We start from the raw sequence: 25,298 nt of genomic DNA, 5'->3' as shown, positions 1-25,298 counted from the left end.
TTTTCTACCAAAAACTGCTTCAGAAGAAGAAAACACATCAAAATGGTAGAATTTAGTAAAAGTATGCAAAGAAGACCAAGTTGCTGCTTTGCAAATCTGATCAACCGAAGCTTCATTCCTAAATGCCCAGGAAGTAGAAACTGACCTAGTAGAATGAGCTATAATCCTTTGAGGCGGAGTTTTACCCGACTCGACATAAGCATGATGAATTAAAGATTTCAACCAAGATGCCAAAGAAATGGCAGAGGCCTTCTGACCTTTCCTAGAACCGGAAAAGATAACAAATAGACTAGAAGTCTTTCGGAAATTCTTAGTAGCTTCAACATAATATTTCAAAGCTCTAACTACATCCAAAGAATGCAATGATCTCTCCTTAGAATTCTTAGGATTTGGACATAATGAAGGAACCACAATTTCTCTACTAATGTTGTTAGAATTCACAACCTTAGGTAAAAATTGAAAAGAAGTTCGCAACACCGCCTTATCCTGATGAAAAATCAGAAAAGGAGACTCACAAGAAAGAACAGATAATTCAGAAACTCTTCTAGCAGAAGAGATGGCCAAAAGAAACAAAACTTTCCAAGAAAGTAATTTAATGTCCAATGAATGCATAGGTTAAAACGGAGGAGCTTGAAGAGCCCCCAGAACCAAATTCAAACTCCAAGGAGGAGAAATTGACTTAATGACAAGTTTTATACGAACCAAAGCTTGTACAAAACAATGAATATCAGGAAGATTAGCAATCTTTCTATGAAAAAACAGAAAGAGCAGAGATTTGTCCTTTCAAGGAACTTGCAGACAAACCTTTATCCAAACCATCCTGAAGAAACTGTAAAATTCTCGGAATTCTAAAAGAATGCCAGGAAAAGTGATGAGAAAGACACCAAGAAATCTAAGTCTTCCAGACTCTATAATATATGTCCCTAGATACAGATTTACGAGCCTGTAACATAGTATTAATCACAGAGTCAGAGAAACTTCTTTGACTAAGAATCAAGCGTTCAATCTCCATACCTTTAAATTTAAGGATTTGAGATCCTGATGGAAAAAAGGACCTTGCGACAGAAGGTCTGGTCTTAACGGAAGAGTCCACGGTTGGCAAGAGGCCATCCGGACAAGATCCGCATACCAAAACCTGTGAGGCCATGCTGGAGCCACCAGCAGAACAAACGAGCATTCCTTCAGAATCTTGGAGATTACTCTTGGAAGAAGAACTAGAGGCGGAAAGATATAGGCAGGATGATACTTCCAAGGAAGTGACAATGCATCCACTGCTTCCGCTTGAGGATCCCTGGATCTGGACAGATACCTGGGAAGTTTCTTGTTTAGATGAGAAGCCATCATATCTATTTCTGGAAGTCCCCACATTTGAACGATCTGAAGAAATACCTCTGGGTGAAGAGACCATTCGCCCGGATGTAACGTTTGGCAACTGAGATAATCCGCTTCCCAATTGTCTATACCTGGGATATGAACCGCAGAAACTAGACAGGAGCTGGATTCCGCCCATACCAGTATTCGAGATACTTCTTTCATAGCCAGAGGACTGTGAGTCCCTCCTTGATGATTGATGTATGCCACAGTTGTGACATTGTCTGTCTGAAAACAAATGAACGATTCTCTCTTTAGAAGAGGCCATGACTGAAGAGCTCTGAAAATTGCACGGAGTTCCAAAATATTGATTGGTAATCTCACCTCCTGAGATTCCCAAACCCCTTGTGCTGTCAGAGACCCCCAAACAGCTCCCCAACCTGTCAGACTTGCATCTGTTGAAATTACAGTCCAGGTCGGAAGAACAAAAGAAGCCCCCTGAACTAAATGATGGTGATCTGTCCACCACGTCAGAGAGTGTCGTACAATGGGTTTTAAAGATATTAATTGAGATATCTTTGTGTAATCCCTGCACCACTGGTTCAGCATACAGAGCTGAAGAGGTCGCATGTGAAAACGAGCAAAGGGGATCGCATCCGATGCAGCAGTCATAAGACCTAGAATTTCCATGCATAAGGCTACCGAAGGGAATGATTGTGATTGAAGGTTTCGACAAGCTGAGATCAATTTTAGACGTCTCTTGTCTGTCAGAGACAGAGTCATGGACACTGAATCTATCTGGAAACCTAAAAAGGTAACCCTTGTTTGAGGAATCAATGAACTTTTCGGTAAATTGATCCTCCAACCATGATCTTGAAGAAACAACACAAGTCGATTCGTATGAGATTCTGCTAAATGTGAAGACTGAGCAAGTACCAAGATATCGTCCAAATAAGGAAATACCACAATACCCTGTTCTCTGATTACAGACAGAAGGGCACCGAGAACCTTTGTAAAAATCCTTGGAGCTGTTGCTAGGCCAAACGGCAGAGCCACAAACTGGTAACGCTTGTCTAGGAAAGGGAATCTCAGAAACTGATAGTGATCTGGATGAATCGGAATATGCAGATATGCATCCTGTAAATCTATTGTGGACATATAATGCCCTTGCTGAACAAAAGGCAGGATAGTCCTTACAGTTACCATTTTGAATGTTGGTATCCTTACATAACGATTCAATATTTTTAGATCCAGAACTGGTCTGAAGGAATTCTCCTTCTTTGGTACAATGAAGAGATTTGAATAAAACCCCAGCCCCTGTTCCAGAACTGGAACTGGCATAATTACTCCAGCCAACTCTAGATCTGAAACACATTTCAGAAATGCTTGAGCCTTCTCTGGATTTACTGGGACACGGGAAAGAAAAAATCTCTTTGCAGGAGGCCTTATCTTGAAGCCAATTCTGTACCCTTCTGAAACAATGTTTTGAATCCAAAGATTGTGAATTGAATTGATCCAAATTTGTTTGAAAAATCGTAATCTGCCCCCTACCAGCTGGGCTGGAATGAGGGCCGCACCTTCATGTGGACTTGGGAGCTGGTTTTGGTTTTCTAAAAGGCTTGGACTTATTCCAGATTGGAGATGGTTTCCAAACTGATACCGCTCCTGAGGGCGAAGGATCAGGCTTTTGTTCCTTATTGTGACGAAAGGAACGAAAACGATTATTAGACCTAAATTTACCTTTAGATTTTTTATCCTGTGGTAAAAAAGTTCCTTTCCCTCCAGTAACAGTTGAGATAATAGAATCCAACTGAGAACCAAATAATTTATTACCCTGGAAAGAAAGGGAAAGCAAAGTTGACTTAAAAGACATATCAGCATTCCAAGTTTTAAGCCATAAAGCTCTTCTAGCTAAAAACATAATTTATGCTTACCTGATAAATTCCTTTCTCCTGTAGTGTAGTCAGTCCACGGGTCATCATTACTTCTGGGATATTAACTCCTCCCCAACAGGAAGTGCAAGAGGATCACCCAAGCAGAGCTGCTATATAGCTCCTCCCCTCTACGTCACACCCAGTCATTCGACCGAGAACCAAACGAGAAAGGAGAAACTATAGGGTGCAGTGGTGACTGGAGTATAATTTAAAAATTTAGACCTGCCATAAAAAACAGGGCGGGCCGTGGACTGACTACACTACAGGAGAAAGGAATTTATCAGGTAAGCATAAATTATGTTTTCTCCTGTTAAGTGTAGTCAGTCCACGGGTCATCATTACTTCTGGGATACCAATACCAAAGCTAAAGTACACGGATGACGGGAGGGACAGGCAGGATCTTTATACGGAAGGGACCACTGCCTGAAGAACCTTTCTCCCAAAAACAGCCTCCGAAGAAGCAAAAGTGTCAAATTTGTAAAATTTGGAAAAAGTATGAAGAGAAGACCAAGTTGCAGCCTTGCAAATCTGTTCAACAGAGGCCTCATTCTTAAAGGCCCAAGTGGAAGCCACAGCTCTAGTAGAATGAGCTGTAATTATTTCAGGAGGCTGCTGTCCAGCAGTCTCATAGGCTAAACGTATTATGCTACGAAGCCAAAAAGAGAGAGAGGTAGCAGAAGCTTTTTGACCTCTCCTCTGTCCAGAATAAACGACAAACAGGGAAGAAGTTTGGCGAAAATCTTTAGTTGCCTGTAAATAAAATTTCAGGGCACGGACTACATCTAGATTGTGCAGAAGTCGTTCCTTCTTTGAAGAAGGGTTAGGACACAATGATGGAACAACAATCTCTTGATTGATATTCTTGTTAGTGACAACCTTAGGTAAGAACCCAGGTTTAGTACGCAGAACTACCTTATCTGAATGAAAAATCAGATACGGAGAATCACAAAGTAAGGCTGATAACTCAGAGACTCTACGAGCCGAGGAAATAGCCATTAAAAACAGAACTTTCCAAGATAACAATTTAATATCAATGGAATGAAGGGGTTCAAACGGAACACCCTGTAAAACGTTAAGAACTAAATTTAAGCTCCACGGTGGAGCAACAGTTTTAAACACAGGCTTAATCCTGGCCAAAGCCTGGCAAAAAGCCTGAACGTCTGGAACTTCTGACAGACGTTTGTGTAAAAGAATGGACAGAGCTGAGATCTGTCCCTTTAAGGAACTAGCAGATAAACCCTTTTCTAAACCCTCTTGTAGAAAAGACAATATCCTAGGAATCCTAACCTTACTCCATGAGTAACTCTTGGATTCGCACCAATGTAAGTATTTACGCCATATTTTATGGTAAATCTTTCTGGTAACAGGTTTCCTAGCCTGTATTAAGGTATCAATTACTGACTCCGAAAATCCACGCTTTGATAAAATCAAGCGTTCAATTTCCAAGCAGTCAGCTTCAGAGAAATTAGATTTTGATGTTTGAAAGGACCCTGAATTAGAAGGTCCTGTCTCAGAGGCAGAAACCAAGGTGGACAGGATGACATGTCCACTAGATCTGCATACCAGGTCCTGCGTGGCCACGCAGGCGCTATTAGAATCACCGATGCTCTCTCCTGTTTGATCCTGGCAATCAATCGAGGAAGCATCGGGAAGGGTGGAAACACATAGGCCATCCCGAAGGTCCAAGGTGCTGTCAAAGCATCTACCAGGACCGCTCCCGGGTCCCTGGACCCGTAACAAGGAAGCTTGGCGTTCTGGCGAGACGCCATGAGATCTCTCTCTGGTTTGCCCCAAAGTCGAAGTATTTGGGCAAAGACCTCCGGATGAAGTTCCCACTCCCCCGGATGAAAAGTCTGACGACTTAGGAAATCCGCCTCCCAGTTCTCCACTCCAGGAATGTGGATCGCTGACAGGTGGCAAGAGTGAGACTCTGCCCAGCGAATTATCTTTGATACTTCCATCATTGCTAGGGAGCTTCTTGTCCCTCCTTGATGGTTGATGTAAGCTACAGTCGTGATGTTGTCCGACTGAAACCTGATGAACCCCCGAGTTGTTAACTGAGGCCAAGCCAGAAGGGCATTGAGAACTGCTCTCAATTCCAGAATGTTTATTGGAAGGAGACTCTCCTCCTGAGTCCATGATCCCTGAGCCTTCAGGGAATTCCAGACAGCGCCCCAACCTAGTAGGCTGGCGTCTGTTGTTACAATTGTCCAATCTGGTCTGCTGAATGGCATCCCCCTGGACAGATGTGGCCGAGAAAGCCACCATAGAAGAGAATTTCTGGTCTCTTGATCCAGATTCAGAGTAGGGGACAAATCTGAGTAATCCCCATTCCACTGACTTAGCATGCACAATTGCAGCGGTCTGAGATGTAGGCGTGCAAAGGGTACTATGTCCATTGCCGCTACCATTAAGCCGATTACCTCCATACATTGAGCCACTGACGGGTGTTGAATGGAATGAAGGACACGGCAAGCATTTTGAAGCTTTGTTAACCTGCCTTCTGTCAGGTAGATCTTCATTTCTACAGAATCTATAAGAGTCCCCAAGAAGGGAACTCTTGTGAGTGGAAAGAGAGAACTTTTCTCTTCGTTCACCTTCCACCCATGCGACCTTAGAAATGCCAGTACTAACTCTGTATGAGTCTTGGCAGTTTGAAAGCTTGACGCTTGTATCAGAATGTCGTCTAGGTACGGAGCCACCGAAATTCCTCGCGGTCTTAGTACCGCCAGAAGAGCGCCCAGAACCTTTGTGAAGATTCTTGGAGCCGTAGCCAATCCGAATGGAAGAGCTACAAACTGGTAATGCCTGTCTAGGAAGGCAAACCTTAGATACCGGTAATGATCTTTGTGAATCGGTATGTGAAGGTAAGCGTCCTTTAAATCCACTGTGGTCATGTACTGACCCTTTTGGATCATGGGTAAGATTGTCCGAATAGTTTCCATTTTGAACGATGGAACTCTTAGGAATTTGTTTAAGATCTTTAAATCCAAGATTGGTCTGAAGGTTCCTTCTTTCTTGGGAACCACAAACAGATTTGAGTAAAACCCCTGTCCGTGCTCCGACCGCGGAACCGGGTGGATCACTCCCATTAGCAAAAGATCTTGTACACAGCGTAGAAACGCCTCTTTCTTTATTTGGTTTGTTGACAACCTTGAAAGATGAAATCTCCCTTTTGGGGGAGAGATTTTGAAGTCCAGAAGATATCCCTGAGATATGATCTCTAACGCCCAGGGATCCTGGACATCTCTTGCCCAAGCCTGGGCGAAGAGAGAAAGTCTGCCCCCCACTAGATCCGTTCCCGGATCGGGGGCCCTCAATTCATGCTGTCTTAGGGGCAGCAGCAGGTTTTCTGGCCTGCTTGCCCTTGTTCCAGGACTGGTTAGGTTTCCAGCCTTGTCTGTAGCGAGCAACAGCTCCTTCCTGTTTTGGTGCAGAGGAAGTTGATGCTGCTCCTGCCTTGAAGTTACGAAAGGCACGAAAATTAGACTGTCTAGCCCTAGGTTTGGCTCTGTCTTGAGGCAGGGCATGGCCTTTACCTCCTGTAATGTCAGCGATAATTTCTTTCAAACCGGGCCCGAATAAGGTCTGCCCTTTGAAAGGTATGTTAAGTAATTTAGATTTAGAAGTAACATCAGCTGACCAGGATTTTAGCCACAGTGCTCTACGTGCCTGAATGGCGAATCCGGAATTCTTAGCCGTAAGTTTAGTTAAATGTACTACGGCATCTGAAATAAATGAATTAGCTAGCTTAAGGGTTTTAAGCTTATTTGAAATCTCATCTATAGTTAGAGTCAAGAGTCTCTTCCAGAGACTCGGACCAAAATGCGGCCGCAGCCGTGACAGACGCAATACATGCAAGGGGTTCCAATATAAAACCTTGTTGAACAAACATTTTCTTAAGGTAACCCTCTAATTTTTTATCCATTGGATCTGAAAAGGCACAGCTATCCTCCACCGGGATAGTGGTACGCTTAGCCAGAGTAGAAACCGCTCCCTCCACCTTAGGGACCATCTGCCATAAGTCCCGTGTGGTGGCGTCTATTGGAAACATTTTTCTAAATACAGGAGGGGGGGGAAAGGGTACACCGGGCCTATCCCACTCCTTAGTAATTATCTCTGTAAGCCTCTTAGGTATAGGAAATACGTCAGTACTCGCTGGTACTGCATAGTATCTATCCAGCCTACATAATTTCTCTGGGATTGCAACGGTGTTACAATCATTCAGAGCCGCTAATACCTCCCCTAGCAGTACACTGAGGTTTTCTAGTTTAAACTTAAAATTTGAAATGTCTGAATCCACTCTATTTGGATCAGATCCGTCACCTGCAGATTGAAGCTCTCCGTCCTCATGTTCTGCAAATTGTGACGCAGTATCTGACATGGCCCTAATATTATCAGCGCACTCTGTTCTCACCCCAGAGTGATCTCGCTTACCTCTAAGTTCTGGTAATTTAGACAAAACTTCAGTCATAACATTAGCCATGTCCTGTAGTGTGATTTGTAATGGCCGCCCTGAAGTACTCGGCGTTACAATATCACGCACCTCCCGAGCGGGAGATGCAGGTACTGACACGTGAGGCAAGTTAGTCGGCATAACTTCCCCCTCGTTGTTTGGTGAATGATGTTCAATTTGTACAGATTGACTTTTATTTAAAGTAGCATCAATGCAATTAGTACATAAATTTCTATTGGGCTCCACCTTGGCATTTGCACATATAGCACAGAGATATTCCTCTGAGTCAGACATGTTTAACAAACTAGCAATTAAACTAGCAAGCTTGGAAATACTTTTCAACTCAATTTACAAGTAATATGAAAAACGCACTGTGCCTTTAAGAAGCACAGAAAAAAACTATGACAGTTGAATAACAATGAACCGGAGAAATTATAAAAACCAAATTTTTCCCGGTAAAGGCATAAATTTCGCTAAGGATTGCCCCCATTAGCAATGGATAACTAACCCTTAATAGCAGAAAAAAATGTACAAAATATAAACGTTTTTTATCACAGTCAAAGCACAATCTCACAGGTCTGCTGTGAGTGATTACCTCCCTCAAAATAATTTTTGAAGACCCTTGAGCTCTGTAGAGACGATCCGGATCATGCAGGGAGAGAAACAGACTTTTGACTGAATTTCTGATGCGTAGCAAAAGCGCCAAAATAGGCCCCTCCCCCTCACACACAGCAGTGAGGGAAGTTCAGTAAACTGTCTAAAATTAAAATAAACGACAGCCAAGTGGAAAAACAGTGCCCAAAACAATTTTTCACCCAGTACCTCAGATAATTAAACGATTTAACATGCCAGCAAAACGTTTAAAATCAAATAACATGAAATGTCATTAGCCTGTTGCTAGACGTTCCCACTGTAAGTTAGGCTAAAAGTTATATGCATATAGTATTATCCCAGTGAAGTGCCATTCCCCAGAATACTGAAGTGTAAACATATATACATAACAGCCTGATACCAGTTGCTACTACTGCATTTAAGGCTGAACTTACATTATATCGGCATCGGCAGTATTTTCTCAGTCAATTCCATTCCTCAGAAAATAATATACTGCAACATACCTCTTTGCAGGTGAACCTGCCCGCTGTCCCCTGATCTGAAGTTTACCTCACTCCTCAGAATGGCCGAGAACAGCAAAATGAATCTTAGCTACGCCGGCTAAAATCATCCAAAAACTCAGGTAGATTCTTCTTCAAATTCTACCTGAGAAGGAACAACACACTCCGGTGCTGTTTTAAAATAACAAACTTTTGATTGAAGATATAAAAACTAAGTATAATCACCACAGTCCTCTCACACATCCTATCTATTAGTTGGGTGCAAGAGAATGACTGGGTGTGACGTAGAGGGGAGGAGCTATATAGCAGCTCTGCTTGGGTGATCCTCTTGCACTTCCTGTTGGGGAGGAGTTAATATCCCAGAAGTAATGATGACCCGTGGACTGACTACACTTAACAGGAGAAATAGCTAGAGACATATACCTGACATCAACTCTAATGATATCAAAGATGGCATCACAAATAAAGTTATTAGCATGTTGAAGAAGATTAACAATGCTATGAGAGTTATGATCTGTTACTTGTTGCGCTAAAGCTTCTAACCAAAAAGTTGAAGCTGCAGCAACATCCGCTAAAGATATAGCAGGTCTAAGAAGATTACCTGAACATAAGTAAGCTTTTCTTAGAAAGGATTCAATCTTCCTATCTAAAGGATCCTTAAAGGAAGTACTATCTGCCGTAGGAATAGTAGTACGTTTAGCAAGAGTAGAGACAGCCCCATAAACCTTAGGGATTTTGTCCCAAAATTCTAATCTGTCAGATGGCACAGGATATAATTGCTTAAAACGTTTAGAAGGAGTAAATGAATTACCCAAATTATTCCATTCCCTGGAGATTACTTCAGAAATAGCATCAGGGACAGGAAAAACTTCTGGAATAACTACAGGAGATTTAAAAACCTTATTTAAACGTTTAGATTTAGTATCAAGAGGACCAGAATCCTCTATTTCTAATGCAATTAAGACCTCTTTAAGTAAAGAACGAATAAATTCCATTTTGAATAAATATGAAGATTTATCAGCATCAACCTCTGAGACAGAATCCTCTGAACCAGAGGAACCACTATCAGAATCAGAATGATGATGTTCATTTAAAAATTCATCTGAAAAATGAGAAGTTTTAAAAGACCTTTTACGTTTACTAGAAGGGGGAATAACAGACATAGCCTTCTTAATAGATTTAGAAACAAAATCTCTTATGTTAACAGGAACACTCTGAGTATTAGATGTTGATGGAACAGCAACAGGTAATGTAACATTACTAAAGGAAATATTATCTGCATTAACAAGTTTGTCATGACATTCATTACAAACAACAGCTGGAGGAACAGATACCACAAGTTTACAACAGATACACTTAACTTTGGTAGATCCAGCACCAGGCAGCGTTTTTCCAGAAGTATCTTCTGACTCAGTGTCAATCTGGGACATCTTGCAATATGTAATAGAAAAAACAACATATAAAGCAAAATTGATCAAATTCCTTAAATGACAGTTTCAGGAATGGGAAAAAATGCCAGTGAACAAGCTTCTAGCAACCAGAAGCAATAAATAATGAGACTTAAATAATGTGGAGACAAAAGTGACGCCCATATTTTTTAGCGCCAAAAAAAGACGCCCACATTATTTGGCGCCTAAATGCTTTTGGCGCAAAAAATGACGCCACATCCGGAACGCCGACACTTTTGGCGCAAAAAAACGTCAAAAATGACGCAACTTCCGGCGACACGTATGACGCCGGAAACAGAAAAAACTTTTTGCGCCAAAAAAGTCCGCGCCAAGAATGACGCAATAAAATGAAGCATTTTCAGCCCCCGCGAGCCTAACAGCCCACAGGAAAAAAAGTCAAATTTTAAGGTAAGAAAAAAATTGATTTATTCATATGCATTATCCCAAATATGAAACTGACTGTCTGAAAAAAAGGAATGTTGAACATCCTGAGTCAAGGCAAATAAATGTTTGAATACATATATTTAGAACTTTATATAAAAGTGCCCAACCATAGCTTAGAGTGTCACAGAAAATAAGACTTACTTACCCCAGGACACTCATCTACATGTAGTAGAAAGCCAAACCAGTACTGAAACGAGAATCAGTAGAGGTAATGGTATATATAAGAGTATATTGTCTATCTGAAAAGGGAGGTAAGAGATGAATCTCTACGACCGATAACAGAGAACCTATGAAATAGACCCCGTAGAAGGAGATCATTGAATTCGAATAGGCAATACTCTCCTCACATCCCTCTGACATTCACTGCACACTGAGAGGAAAACCGGGCTCCAACCTGCTGCGGAGCGCATATCAACGTAGAATCTAGCACAAACTTACTTCACCTCCATAGGAGGCAAAGTTTGTAAAACTGATTTGTGGGTGTGGTGAGGGGTGTATTTATAGGCATTTTGAGGTTTGGGAAACTTTGCCCCTCCTGGTAGGAATGTATATCCCATACGTCACTAGCTCATGGACTCTTGCTAATTACATGAAAGAAAAGCCAGCGTTAGCTACGCGGGTTGTTAACGACAAAACTCTAAATCTAGCCGTAAGTGTTCTAAATATAAACTTCAGACTAAAACTTTACAACTTTACATTAACACAACTGTTGGTCCAATTTTTTTAAGCAGCAGAACACATTTTTATAATAAAAAAACACCACAAACTGTTTAAAAAGAGGTAGAACTAGTAAGAGATAGATTATCACTGTTTATAGCATTCTGTTATTTACTTTTTCAGAAACTTTGCATTGAAATGCAATGATGTCAACATATCCATATGCTCCTGGATGAGCCTGGGTCTCTTTTTTGCAAGCTATTTTGCCTGCAGCAGAGAAGAGGCACTCACATGGTGTTGAGGTGCCTGAGATGCATAAGTAGGGTTTTGCCAATTTCACCAAGGTGGGCTATTTATCTTTGTTAGCTCTCCACCAATGCAAGGGGCCTCTTAACAAAGTAAGCCTGGACTTCATTCTGACATAAAATAGCTTGAATATCTATATGCAATGGTAAATAACCAGCTATAAGGTAAGGGGAAAAATATCTAGTCCACTCTTAAAAATAACAGATATATACTTAGAGGTTGAATTTGGTACATATTCCAATTAATTAAAAATAAAAAAAAATAAAAAAGGCAAAAGGGCTAAAGACTATATATCAGTAAAAGGACACCGTCTAACACATTTATCTATAGAGTACATATAATCAGCAATAGCAAGCAATCCACTAAAAATTGTGTAAATAGGTAATAGTGACATCAATTCATATAACACATGCCATCAATCTAGGCTAGGTGTAAATAACAAGCTCAGCACTATATCATGCAAAGCATAGACCCAAATCACCTGATTTTATATAAGCAATCAAAATTATGACTCCTATTTTATTTCTGGGTTGCACATAAGACAGGAGTAGTTGTAAACTGAAAAAGAAACTTAGCCTAAAGGACGTCTACAGACATTTTACTTTTCACTTTTTCAGGACAGTATAAGGACATAACCATAAAACACAATTCCATGTGCAGGAGCTCATTGGAGTAAAGCAGCTGGTTCTGTGCACAGACCAACTAATTGCAAGCCAACTAATCGATTATGAGATTCGTTGACAACCATTTTCATAATCGATAATGCCGATTAGTTGTTGCAGATCTAGTATTTATTTAGTCCCATAAAAGGTAAACTCCAGCTTGGGAGTCTCAGGCATTGTTCAAATATGTAAACCCTACGTCATCAAATGACATTTTAGTTCAACTCACCTTGCTGTGGTAAAACCATCTTACAATAGTGCGCTTTCCTTTTGTTTAGAGATGCAGCACCTGTTAAAAAAAAAAATTAGAGTAAATAAAAAGATAAAAGCATAAATTATCAGTAGTTGAACAGAATGTTACATTACTAGCAGGTAACAATTACCTATCCATTCTGTACATTATTTATAATTATATAAAGAAAAGCATTACATAAGAATCAAATTTGTTCAAAATCTTGGAGCCAGCCCAGAAATATTTGGACATCCCTATGAGATATATTTATATTATATTCATTGACAAACGTGTATATCTCCTCAATGACATGGCCATATGTTGTGATATAAAGGGTGTTTCAGCCCTGTAATAGTGCATGTCAAAAGCCGCAAGATACTCTGTCTCTACATGCCTCACCCAAGGAGGGATTCGGTAACAGCACAGTAATACAATAAAAGGTGGATTTGTATTTCATAGCTGCAAGGCCTAAAAGCTAAATTTTAGATCCGTGGGGGGCGCTTATTGCTCCTTGGCTGATAAGTAGAATGTCCCTCATTGGCTATTTGTCGACAGTGAAACTGCCCACTAGCATCAAAACAAATTTACTAACATCTGTTAAAAAAACAAAACACCTTTTAAAAAAATACCTCATAAAGAAATGTTACAGTGCAAAAATGACATGATTTAATTTATTATAGCATGTAATGTCAGCCCTAGTGACCCTGCAATTTGCAGGATTGAAACACAAAGTACCCCTGCTCTAATAAATGAAAAGTGTGCCATTTTGTACTATAATGGCCCTTTAGGCATATTGCAAATTGCTTGAGTCCACTGCATATTACACAGCACCTTAGTGTTCTGTGTAAAGGGCACAAACTCTTTTACATCCAACCATAATTGTCTACAAGAGATATATTAAAGACTCACCAGGGGTTTCAAGTGGATTGCTATTACTTTTTCAGTTAACTCTTTAGTTGTTTGATAATATGTACAAAATAATGTATAGTGTACTATATGTCCCTTTAAAAGCGGGAATTTCCCATATATAGTATGCATGCACATACTTTAATTGAGAAAAAGCAGAAATACATAAAGGGTGCTAAACATACAGGAACTGATGACTGCATGAAAACAAAAAATGAACATCTGCAAACCATTATGAATAGGTTAGATCTTATATATATGCAAGAGTCAAAACATGATTATTCTAAGTCACATCAGTAACTTGATGAAAATTAATCTGAAAGTGAAACATTCAATTTCTAAAAAGTTTCAAATGTATAAACTTCAAATATTATTGTACAACAGTAACTAAAAGGCAGAACCATACGTGCCTCTCATGGATCCAATGAAAAATGAGAAAAGTTAACTGATTCTAAACTCCTTTGTCAAACTATATCAAAACAAGAAAATACTTTTATGTTGGACTCACCATTTGATTAAGGATATATTGTTCTAGAAACAGATCTATAATTTCAATACTGAAAATGCATGTGTGTGTTTTTGAAGCATTTAATGTGCACATAATTATAGCCAAAAGAATGTAGTCAAAACGTACATCTGCATCTCATCTGAAAGCATTTTCTTCTATGAACTAGAAAATAGAGGATATTACCTCTGGAATTATTTGTAAAGATAAAGCTTCCATCTGCAACCACGGTGCAACCTTATTTACTAACAGCCTATAACTTTAAAGACAAAAAAAACATAATTTATGCTTACCTGATAAATTCCTTTCTTCTGTAGTGTGATCAGTCCACGGGTCATCATTACTTCTGGGATATTACTCCTCCCCAACAGGAAGTGCAAGAGGATTCACCCAGCAGAGCTGCATATAGCTCCTCCCCTCTACGTCACTCCCAGTCATTCGACCAAGGACCAACGAGAAAGGAAAAGCCAAGGGTGAAGTGGTGACTGGAGTATAAATTAAAAAATATTTACCTGCCTTAAAAACAGGGCGGGCCGTGGACTGATCACACTACAGAAGAAAGGAATTTATCAGGTAAGCATAAATTATGTTTTCTTCTGTTAAGTGTGATCAGTCCACGGGTCATCATTACTTCTGGGATACCAATACCAAAGCAAAAGTACACGGATGACGGGAGGGATAGGCAGGCTCTTTATACAGAAGGAACCACTGCCTGAAGAACCTTTCTCCCAAAAATAGCCTCCGATGAAGCAAAAGTGTCAAATTTGTAAAATTTGGAAAAAGTATGAAGCGAAGACCAAGTTGCAGCCTTGCAAATCTGTTCAACAGAGGCCTCATTCTTGAAGGCCCAAGTGGAAGCCACAGCTCTAGTAGAATGAGCTGTAATTCTTTCAGGAGGCTGCTGTCCAGCAGTCTCATAAGCTAAACGAATTATGCTACGAAGCCAAAAAGAAAGAGAGGTAGCGGAAGCTTTTTGACCTCTCCTCTGCCCAGAGTAAATGACAAACAGAGAAGACGTTTGTCGAAATTCCTTAGTTGCCTGTAAGTAAAATTTTAGAGCACGGACTACATCCAGGTTGTGCAGTAGACGTTCCTTCTTTGAAGAAGGATTTGGGCAAAAAGAAGGAACAACAATCTCTTGATTGATATTCCTGTTAGTAACTACCTTAGGTAAGAACCCAGGTTTAGTACGCAGGACTACCTTATCCGAATGAAAAATCAAATAAGGAGAATCACAATGTAAGGCTGATAATTCAGAGACTCTTCGAGCCGAGGAAATAGCCATTAAAAATAGAACTTTCCAAGATAACAACTTTATATCAATGGAATGAAGGGGTTCAAACGGAACGCCCTGTAAAACATTAAGAACAAGGTTTAAACTCCATGGTGGAGCAACAGTTTTAAACACAGGCTTAATCCTGGTCAAAGCCTGACAAAAAGCCTGGACGTCAGGAACTTCTGACAGACGTTTGTGTAACAGAATGGACAGAGCTGAGATCTGTCCCTTTAATGAACTAGCAGATAAACCCTTTTCTAAACCTTCTTGTAGAAAAGACAATATCCTAGGAATCCTAACCTTACTCCAAGAGTAACCTTTGGATTCACACCAATATAGGTATTTACGCCATATCTTATGGTAAATCTTTCTGGTAACAGGTTTCCTAGCCTGTATTAAGGTATCAATAACTGACTCAGAAAACCCACGTCTTGATAAAATCAAGCGTTCAATTTCCAAGCAGTCAGCTTCAGAGAAGTTAGATTTTGATGTTTGAAGGGACCCTGTATCAGAAGGTCCTGTTTCAGAGGTAGAGACCAAGGCGGACAGGATGACATGTCCACCAGGTCTGCATACCAAGTCCTGCGTGGCCACGCAGGTGCTATTAGAATCACTGATGCTCTCTCTTGTTTGATTCTGGCAATCAATCGAGGAAGCAACGGGAAGGGTGGAAACACGTAAGCCATCCTGAAGTCCCAAGGTGCTGTCAGAGCATCTATCAGGACTGCTCCTGGATCCCTGGATCTGGACCCGTAACGAGGAAGCTTGGCGTTCTGTCGAGACGCCATGAGATCTATCTCTGGTTTGCCCCAACGTCGCAGTATTTGGGCAAAGACCTCCGGATGAAGTTCCCACTCCCCCGGATGAAAAGTCTGACGACTTAAGAAATCCGCCTCCCAGTTCTCCACTCCCGGGATGTGGATTGCTGACAGGTGGCAAGAGTGAGACTCTGCCCAGAGAATTATCTTTGATACTTCCATCATAGCTAGGGAGCTTCTTGTCCCTCCCTGATGGTTGATGTAGGCTACAGTCGTGATGTTGTCCGACTGAAACCTGATGAACCCCCGAGTTGTCAACTGGGGCCAAGCCAGGAGGGCATTGAGAACTGCTCTCAATTCCAGAATGTTTATTGGCAGGAGACTCTCCTCCTGATTCCATTGTCCCTGAGCCTTCAGAGAATTCCAGACGGCACCCCAACCTAGAAGGCTGGCGTCTGTTGTTACAATTGTCCAGTCTGGTCTGCTGAATGGCATCCCCCTGGACAGATGTGGCCGAGAAAGCCACCATAGAAGAGAATTTCTGGTCTCTTGATCCAGATTCAGAGAAGGGGATAAGTTTGAGTAATCCCCATTCCACTGACTTAGCATGCACAGTTGCAGTGGTCTGAGGTGTAAGCGTGCAAAGGGTACTATGTCCATTGCCGCTACCATTAAGCCGATTACCTCCATGCATTGAGCCACTGACGGGTGTTGAATGGAATGTAGGGTGCGGCAAGCACTTTGAAGTCTTGTTAGCCTGTCCTCTGTCAGGTAAATCTTCATTTCTACAGAATCTATAAGAGTCCCCAGGAAGGGAACTCTTGTGAGTGGAACGAGTGAACTTTTCTTTTCGTTCACCTTCCATCCATGTGACCTTAGAAATGCCAGCACTAACTCTGTATGAGACTTGGCAGTTTGAAAGCTTGAAGCTTGTATCAGAATGTCGTCTAGGTATGGAGCTACCGAGATTCCCCGCGGTCTTAGTACCGCCAGAAGAGCACCCAGAACCTTTGTGAAGATTCTTGGAGCTGTAGCCAATGCGAATGGAAGAGACACAAACTGGTAATGCCTGTCTAGGAAGGCAAACCTTAGGTACCGATAATGATCTTTGTGAATCGGTATGTGAAGGTAAGCATCTTTTAAATCTACAGTGGTCATGTACTGACCCTCTTGGATCATAGGTAAAATTGTCCGAATAGTCTCCATCTTGAACGATGGAACTCTTAGAAATTTGTTTAGGATCTTTAAGTCCAGGATTGGTCTGAAAGTTCCCTCTTTTTTGGGAACCACAAACAGATTTGAGTAAAACCCCTGTCCCTGTTCCGATCGTGGAACTGGATGGATTACTCCCATTAACAAGAGCTCTTGTACGCAGCGTAGAAACGCCTCTTTCTTTGTCTGGATTGTTGACAATCTTGACAGATGAAATCTCTCTCTTGGAGGAGAGTATTTGAAGTCCAGAAGGTATCCCTGAGATATTATCTCTAGCGCCCAGGGATCCTGGACATCTCTTGCCCAAGCCTGGGCGAAGAGAGAAAGTCTGCCCCCCACTAGATCCGATCCCGGATCGGGGGCCCTCAATTCATGCTGTTTTAGGGGCAGCAGCAGGTTTCCTGGCCTGCTTGCCCTTGTTCCAGGACTGGTTAGGTTTCCAGCCTTGTCTGTAGCGAGCAACAGCTCCTTCCTGTTTTGGTGCAGAGGAAGTTGATGCTGCTCCTGCTTTGAAATTACGAAAGGAACGAAAATTAGACTGTCTAGCCTTAACTTTGGCTTTGTCCTGAGGCAGGGCATGGCCTTTACCTCCTGTAATGTCAGCGATAATCTCTTTCAACCCGGGCCCGAATAAGGTCTGCCCTTTGAAAGGTATATTAAGCAATTTAGACTTAGAAGTAACATCAGCTGACCAGGATTTTAGCCACAGCGCCCTGCGTGCCTGAATGGCGAATCCTGAATTCTTCGCCGTAAGTTTAGTAAGATGTACTACGGCCTCCGAAATGAATGAATTAGCTAGTTTAAGGACTCTAAGCCTGTCCGTAATGTCGTCCAGAGTAGCTGAACCAATGTTCTCTTCCAGAGACTCAATCCAGAATGCCGCTGCAGCCGTGATCGGCGCAATGCATGCAAGGGGTTGCAATATAAAACCTTGTTGAACAAACATTTTCTTAAGGTAACCCTCTAACTTTTTATCCATTGGATCTGAAAAAGCACAGCTATCCTCCACCGGGATAGTGGTACGCTTAGCTAAGGTAGAAACTGCTCCCTCCACCTTAGGGACCGTTTGCCATAAGTCCCTTGTGGTGGCGTCTATTGGAAACATTTTTCTAAATATCGGAGGGGGTGAGAACGGCACACCGGGTCTATCCCACTCCTTAGTAACAATTTCAGTAAGTCTCTTAGGTATAGGAAAAACCTCAGTACTCGTCGGTACCGCAAAATATTTATCCAACCTACACATTTTCTCTGGTATTGCAACTGTGTTACAATCATTCAGAGCCGCTAACACCTCCCCTAGTAATACACGGAGGTTTTCCAGTTTAAATTTAAAATTTGAAATATCTGAATCCAGTCTGTTTGGATCAGAACCGTCACCCACAGAATGAAGTTCTCCGTCCTCATGTTCTGCCACCTGTGACGCAGTGTCTGACATGGCCCTAATATTATCAGCGCACTCTGTTCTCACCCCAGAGTGATCACGCTTACCTCTTAGTTCTGGTAATTTAGCCAAAACCTCAGTCATAACAGTAGCCATATCCTGTAATGTGATTTGTAATGGCCGCCCAGATGTACTCGGCGCTACAATATCACGCACCTCCCTCTGAGCGGGAGATGTAGGTACTGACACGTGAGGCGAGTTAGTCGGCATAACTCTCCCCTCGTTGTTTGGTGAAATTTGTTCAATTTGTACAGATTGACTTTTATTTAAAGTAGCATCAATACAGTTAGTACATAAATTTCTATTGGGCTCCACTTTGGCATTGCAACAAATGACACAGGTATCATCCTCTGAATCAGACATGTTTAACACACTAGCAAATAAACTTGCAACTTGGAAATACAATTCAATTAGAATAATATTAAAACGTACTGTGCCTTTAAGAAGCACAGAAGATCTATGACAGTTGAAAATTAATAAATTGAAACAGTTATAGCCTCAATCCTTGTAAACAACACAACTTTAGCAAAGGTTTAATCCCATTAGCAAAGATAACAAATTCTGAAAGCAGGAAACAAATTACAGAATAAACGTTTTTTATCTCAGTCAAACTACAATTCTCACAGCTCTGCTGAGAGAAATTACCTCCCTCAAAATAAGTTTTGAAGACCCCTGAGCTCTGTAGAGATGAACCGGATCATGCAGGGAATACAATGAGTTGCTGACTGAAATATTTGATGCGTAGTAAAAGCGCCAAAAAACGGCCCCTCCCCCTCACACACAGCAGTGAGGGAGAACAGAAACTGTCAGAAAACAGATTAAGCAACTGCCAAGTGGAAAAATAGTGCCCAAACATTTATTCACTCAGTACCTCAGTAAATGAAAACGATTTTACATTCCAGCAAAAACGTTAAACATAATCTCTAGTTATTAAACAGCTTTATGTATTTCTTACAGTGTAATTCTAGTGAAGTACCATTCCCCAGAATACTGAAGTGTAAAGTATACATACATGACATTATATCGGTATGGCAGGATTTTCTCATCAATTCCATTATCAGAAAATAAAAACTGCTACATACCTCTATGCAGATTCATCTGCCCGCTGTCCCCTGAACTGAAGTTTACCTCTCCTCAGATGGCCGAGAAACAGCAATATGATCTTAACTACTCCGGCTAAAATCATAACAAAAACTCTGGTAGATTCTTCTTCAAACTCTGCCAGAGAGATAATAACACACTCCGGTGCTATTTTAAAATAACAAACTCTTGATTGAAGATAAAAACTAAGTATAATCACCATAGTCCTCTCACACATCCTATCTAGTCGTTGGGTGCAAGAGAATGACTGGGAGTGACGTAGAGGGGAGGAGCTATATGCAGCTCTGCTGGGTGAATCCTCTTGGACTTCCTGTTGGGGAGGAGTAATATCCCAGAAGTAATGATGACCCGTGGACTGATCACACTTAACAGAAGAAATAATAGCAAAACATAGAAATCGTTTTACCGATTGTTCTGCTTTTTTAATTATGTAGCTGTAAAAATAAATACAAATATATATATATATATATATATATATATATATATATAACACATATACACACACACACAGGGAGAAGCGCACAGTAACAAGGTATTGAGCTGGTTGTTCATTCCTGAGCGTGCGCTTCTTTCTATGTGTATTAGATGTGAATAGAATCCTAGACCCTGTTCTGCTAGAGGGACAGGAACAATAATTCCCAGAGAGTATAGGTCTTTTACACAGTTTAAGAAGGCTTACTTCTTTATTTGGTTTGATGATAGTCTTGACAGGAGAAATCTGCCCCTTGGAGGGAAAGACTTGAATCTACTTCTGTAACCCTGAGATACTATGTCCACCGCCCAAGGGTCTGGGACATCGCGTATCCAGGGTTCACGAAAAAGAGAAAGCCTGCCCCCCGCAGGAATCGGGGGCGGAACCTTCATGCCGATTTAGAGTCAGTGGAAAGCTTTTTGTTTTGTTTTCCCTTATTCCAGGGCTGGTTGGATTTCCAAGAAGATTTGGGTTGATCTGGTTTAGATGAGGAAAAGGAGGACTTTTATCCCATAAAGTTACGAAAGGAACGAAAACTAGAAGTCTGACGACCTCTAGGTCTCTTCTTCTTGTCCTGAGGTAGGAAAGATCCCTTTCCACCTGTAATCTCGGAAATGATCTCTGCCAGACCAGGTCCAAACAGAGTCTTTCCCTTGTAAGGCAAAGCCAAAAGCTTGGCCTTAGAAGAGACATCGGCCGACCAACATTTTAACCACAGGGCCCTGCCAGCTAGAACCGTGAAGCTAGACATCTTAGCTCCCAAACAAATTATCTGCATATTAGCATCACAGATAGAAGTATTGGGCCAATTTAAAGGGATACTAAACCCAATTTTTTTATTTCATGATTCAGATAGTGCATGAGATTTTAAGCACCTTTCTAATTTACTCCTATTATCAATTTTTCTTTGTTCTTATGCTATCTTGATTTGAAAAAGCAGTACTGTAAGTTTTAGAGCCAGACCATTTTTTGTTCAGCACATGGGTAGAACATGCTGATTTGTGGCTAAATGTAGCAAACCAATCAGCAGCTCTACCAAGGTGCTGAACTAAAAAATGGGTCGGCTCCTAACCTTTTATTACTACTTTTTCAAATCAAGATAACATGAGAACAAAGAAAAATTGATAATAGGAGTAAATTAGAAAGTTGCTTAAAATTGCATACTCTATCTGAATCATGAAAGAAAAAATGAGGGGTTAGTATCCCTTTAAGAGCTTTGATCCTATCTTGGATCTCCTCTTCTAGTTTCCTCTGTAATAAGCTCAGATAACACATCACACCAATAAGATGCAGCTCCTGCAACCGTAGCAATACTCGCTGTTGGTTGCCACTGTAACACTTGATGGACATACATCTTTTTTAAGTAAGCCTCTAGATTCTTGTCCATTGGGTCCTTAAAAGAGCAACTAACCTCTATAGGAATGGTAGTTTTCTTAGCAAGAGTAGAAATAGCTCCTTCTACTTTTGGAACAGTGCACCATGAGTCACTAAGAGTCAGCCACAGGAAACATCTTCTCAAAAACAGGGGAAGGGGAAAAAGGAAACCCTGGTTTGTCCCATTCCTGAGCAATAATTTCAGACATCTTCCTTGGTACAGGAAAAACCTCCTTAGAAGATGGGGAATCATAGACTCTATCCAATTTTGAAGACTTTGTGGGGTTGACAACAACCGCCAGTTCAGAGTCGTCCAAAGTAGCTAGAACCTCCTTCAAAAGTAAATCGGAGGTGCTCAAGCTTAAATCGAAAATTAACTTCTTCAGATTTTTGTGCTAAAGTGTCAGAGTCTGAGATCTCACCTTCAGAGGCTACTGAAGTATTTTCATCATCAGACATCTGAGAAAGAGTGGCTAATGCAGTCCTAAAATCAGAAACCTTAGCATCAGGCAACAGTTTAGATTTTTTCTTACACTTACCCAATGAAGGGAAAGCTGACAAAGCCGCTGTTACTGCAGATGAAACCTGAGCGGCAAAATACTTAGGTAAATTAACACCCCCAGGTAGATAAGAGGACACAGAAGGCACAGTATGAGAAATAACTAAGGCTTGGGACGTCTGAGGAGAAAGCTGAGGCATGTCACGCACAGCAGAATCCTGAGACATCATACTTGGCTCAGAAGGGAGACTTTTTTCTTTGCATTTTAAAGTTTTTTCTAAACAATAGGAACAAAACTGCATAGGTAGGGCAATCTGGTTATCTAAACAAAGCAAACATCTATCCATAGAGCTAGATTGATCCTGATCTGTATCCATAGCTTAGAATAACAGGTTCCACAAACAATGTGCAATATAGAACATTTTAATGAAAAATAAAAATGTTCTTATCTTTCGGATAGTACTAAATAGTAAAGAATAAATATTAAACACTAAAATCGATTTAAATTTAACTTGAAAAAACTGCCTCAGATGCCTAAGGCTCCTACCGGCCAGACAAAAATGACCCACTAGTAAGAGTACTCTCTTGATGTTAGGCGGCCATCAATCAACGTCATCCTCCTCCTTTATGAGCTGCACATACGCTATATTTTTTGCTCATCTAGGGATTTCCGGCGCGCTACCGATTTGCGCATGCGTAACAATCAATGCTGCAAATTCGCCGGTTAGCGCATGCTTTGTAGAGAGCTATGTCGCCGATTTGCGGATGCGCAGTTCAAATGGGGCATAGTGAACGTGCTTTAGAGAGACGTATAGAGTGGGTGGGACCGCTCTATACGTCTAAGAACAGAAAAACAGGAAATAGGGTTTGGGAGGAGCCAGTAATGGAAATGGTAGGAAATTATAAATGTATATACAGGTGGCCCTCATTTTACAACGGTTCAATTTACACCGTTTCAGAATAACAACCTTTTTTTCCAGTCATGTGACTGCTATTGAAAAGGATTGAGAAGCAGTGCATTTATTAAAATAACCAGTAGGTGGAGCTGTCCGCTTGTGTTGCAGCAAAGTCAAGCAAGCTGAAATTAATCAGTTTAACCAGACCTGAGCTATCGAGCAGATTTCAAAGGAACAAGCTCTTCCTGTCTATAAATCAGTTCAGATTGGAATGCATAGAAAGAACTGTTTGCAGAAAAATTCAAGTGAAGTCTGTGTTGTGACTATTTTATTATGTTTATAATGCTGTTTAGCAAATGTTTTTGTTCATTTAACTTAGTTTAATTATATATTCTGTGTTGTGTGATTATTTTATTAGGTTTATAATGCTGTTTAGCATTTAAAATCTTCATTTCAAAGCTTTAAAAATTATGTATTAGGTGTTACTTATGACAATTTTGAGAGGGGCCTGGAACCTAACTCCCTCAATTTCCATTAACTTACATTATAAACTGGGTTTCAATTTACAACGGTTTCGATTTACAGCCATTCCTTCTGGAACCTAACCCTGGCGTAAACTGAGGGCTACCTGTATTTTGAAAAGTAAAAATTAAAGAGAGATAAGAAGTTAGCGATTAGTTATTGTAAGTATCAAAAGAAGCTTCGGTGTGTTCCAACACAGAAAACTTTACCTTCACTTTAACTCAATAACGGCTCAGTGAAAGCAGAAGTGCGGTCGATACGTGATCGGGATAAGCAGAAAACTCTGTCACATATTACACAGCTCTAAAATGAGCACGAAAGCTGCAGTTTAAAAATGGCTAAAGAAGTAAAACCATTAAACTGTATGAACGATATCCCTGTCAGAATGGGTATCTGTCCCACATAAACGCTCAGGTATTTAATGTGTAAGCCTCTGAACCTAGAAACTTATAAAATGTTAGGGAACCAATAAAGAATTTATTTAGAGTTAACCCCTGAACTCCCCTGGCCAAGTGAACTCCTCATATAAAAAAGTGTCTCATACTAATTATATACCCAAGTGCCATGTCCTTAAAATGAATCATGAATTAATAATGATTATTAAGTCTCAAGGAATGATCTGAAAAGTGCTGCTATCCTTCTGTGCCTAAAAGGCAAAAGCACTTACCTTAGATCCAATTGTATGATAGATGCTGATCCTCAGGTGTGGAAGGCACCTGTAGGAAAAGAAAGAACAGAGTAACGAACTTTGGCTTTCTGCAAAGGGGTAGCAAAGTGTTAAAAGTAAAGCAAAGACTTCTTCGCCACCTTTTAACTGCTAAAAGACACCACTACTCTTACTCAAGAGATTGACAGGGACACAGCTAGACCCCAATCCTTGCTTGCAGGGAAAAGTATTGATAAAAGGATTAAAATCTTCAATCACCAACTTTGCACAACCTCCATTGACAGAGGCAAAGAGAATGACTGGGGGTTATGGGTAAGGCAGTTACACTTAAAGGGACACTATACCCAAACATTTTCTTTCATGATTAAGGTAGAGAATATAATTTTAAACAACATTCCAATTTACTTCTATTACCTAATTTGCTTTATTCTTTAGATATACTTTAATGAAGAAATAGCAATGCACACAGTGAACCAATCACAGGAGGCATCTATGTGCAGCTACCAATCAGCAGCTACTAAGCATATCTAGATATGCTTTTCAGCAAAGAATATAAAGAGAATGAAGCAAAATAGATAATAGAAGTAAATTAGAAAGTTGTTTATAATTGTATGCTCTTTCTAAATCATGAAAGAAAAAATGTGGGTTTCATGTCCCTTTAACAGCTTTGCTGGGGTGCTCTTTGCCTCCCCCTGTTGGCCAGGAAATGAATACCACACTAGTAATTATAATGACGTCATGGACTCTCCATGTCATCATAGGAAAGAAATTCTGAGTGCTATTGCATGGTCTTTTTATTATGCAACATTATGTTTATTATGCAATTCTAATTTATTTAATGGTCTTTTAATGGTGCATGGTCACTAAGCAGAACTTTGGGTTGCCATACTCCTATTCAACACAAAAAAGACTAATAAGGTAAGGAAGAAAATGTACCTTTCGGTAGTAAACCATATACTTAAAAGGGACATTAAACACTGAGATGATAATATAAAATGATAAATCATATATACATTAAAAAAACTCTGCAATATACGTTCAATATTTATTTTGCCCCTTTTCCTGTAATCCCATTCTGAAATTGTGAGCTTTTCAGTTACTGTTAGA

At 40.6% G+C, this 25,298-nt stretch overlaps 1 protein-coding gene across 1 annotated transcript in view; it reads right to left on the bottom strand.

Annotated features, from left to right (window-relative positions):
- The window catches only part of TPST2 (tyrosylprotein sulfotransferase 2), a 254,414-nt gene that overhangs the window by 110,999 nt on the left and 118,117 nt on the right, over positions 1-25,298 (bottom strand). The window contains exon 2 of the mRNA XM_053702085.1: positions 12,560-12,619. The gene's annotated coding sequence lies outside the window, so the exon portion shown is untranslated. The remainder of the gene's footprint in view (positions 1-12,559; positions 12,620-25,298) is intronic.

The sequence above is a fragment of the Bombina bombina genome, chromosome 2 (genome assembly GCF_027579735.1).
Source record: "Bombina bombina isolate aBomBom1 chromosome 2, aBomBom1.pri, whole genome shotgun sequence".
Taxonomy (NCBI): Eukaryota; Metazoa; Chordata; class Amphibia; order Anura; family Bombinatoridae; genus Bombina; species Bombina bombina.
The sequence above is the reverse complement of the archived record's forward strand: the minus strand, read 5'-3'. Positions and strand labels throughout refer to the sequence as shown.